Source organism: Fukomys damarensis, unplaced genomic scaffold (genome assembly GCF_012274545.1).
Source record: "Fukomys damarensis isolate Sample0158 unplaced genomic scaffold, DMR_v1.0_HiC HiC_scaffold_34, whole genome shotgun sequence".
Lineage (NCBI taxonomy): Eukaryota > Metazoa > Chordata > Mammalia > Rodentia > Bathyergidae > Fukomys > Fukomys damarensis.
Genome location: NW_022900946.1, coordinates 15,123,064 through 15,124,703, shown reverse-complemented (window position 1 = coordinate 15,124,703; position 1,640 = coordinate 15,123,064). Strand labels below are relative to the sequence as shown.

Here is a 1,640-nt window from a genome sequence, read left to right as displayed (position 1 = left end):
AAAAAAAAAAAAAAAAAAAAAAAAAAACACAAAAAACAAACAAGAGGCAGAAGCTTTCAGATGACACTAATAGAAAGCTAGATGAGCTAAACAAAGTGATACAAAACATGTATGTACCAAAGAGAGTCCATTAAAAGGTTTCAATCATGAAGAGGTTTAATCCAAGACATTAAAACTCCTACTAAAAATATGGGCAGCAGAACTGACCAGTGTGAAGACAGAATTTCAGAACTAGAAGACAATGATGCCTTCAAAGACCAGACACCTTAAAAACAAGAGAAAATGAAAAATGGATCCAACAGCTGCAAGAGGACGCAAAGATGACTCATCTAAGAATAACTCGAATAAGTAAAAAATTAGAATATAGTACAAATAGCATAAAAACTTCTTTACAAAAGAATGGCAGAAAACTTTCCAAACACAGGGAAACAACAGATAAGTGATGTATGTAGGACCTCAGTTTGCCATGACCAAAAGAGAACCTCTCCACACCGTACTATACCATACTCAAAATGCCAAAGTCCATCAAAGGAACAAAACTTTAAAACTTGTCAGAGAAAGGAAATGAGCACAAATAAAGGTAAAACCATTAGAATTATAGCAGATTTCTCTATGCAAACTGTAAAGGTCAGGAGGGCTTGGAACAAAGTGTTTCATGACCTAAAAGACAACTTCCAACACCAATTTATGTAACCTGCAAAACCTTTCTTTCAAAATTTATGGAGAAATAAGATTTCCATGACAAAGAGCACCTGAAGAAAGTCATGACCACTAAACCAGTGGAAAAGATTCTCAAGGAGCTTTGTGTTGTGGCAGTGTCATAGCCAATGAGGTTTATCCAAGGTGTGGTTATTGCTAACTGAAAATTCTCAAGGATATCCTAGAAAAAGACAATGAAGTCAACAATGCCAATAATTCAAAAAGAATGAATACACCTCTCAGGATAAGCAGCTTAGCAAAAGGAAATAAGCAACAGGAAAATAGTGAAATGACAGGAATAAGTCAGTACTTCATCATAAGTCTCAATGCGAATGGGCTCAGTTCCACTCACAAGACACAGATTGGCAGAATGAATGAAGAAACCAAACCTAATGGAGCCAGAAATGGTGGTACACGCCTGCAATCCTGGCACTAGGGAGGCTGAGGCAGGAAGTTTGCCATAAGTTCAAGGCCAGCCTGGGCTACATAGGAGTTTAAGGCCAGTATGAATGACACAGTGAGACCCTGTCTTAAAGCCAACGAAGCAACCAACAAACCCCAATGAAGTATACAAGAAACACATAAAAAGAAACTCACAGATTAAAGACCAAAGGATGGAAAACAATATCCCATGCCATGGAAACCCAGAAAAAAAGCAGAAGAAACTATTTTAATTTTAGACAAAGTTGAATTTCAAGCCAAAACTAATCAGAAGAACTAAAGAAGGTCACCACATATTGGTTCAGAGAACAATTCAGCAGAGGAGAGAACAAATATAAATATATATGCACTAAATACTAGCACTTCCCCCTTCGTAAAACAGACACTAATGGACATAAACAAAATCAGATAACACCAATACATCTGTAATGGGGCACCTCAATATCTGGCTATCACAAATGGACAGATCAACTAGACAAAAAAATCAACAAATATCAGAG

At 36.6% G+C, this 1,640-nt stretch overlaps 1 non-coding gene across 1 annotated transcript; it reads left to right on the top strand.

Moving 5' to 3' along the window:
• Window positions 1–798: 798 nt before the first annotated feature.
• LOC117284153 lies at window positions 799–934 on the top strand. The gene has a single exon (XR_004515253.1). It is a non-coding gene; the product is annotated as a U4 spliceosomal RNA (small nuclear RNA).
• The last annotated feature ends 706 nt before the right edge of the window (window positions 935–1,640 follow it).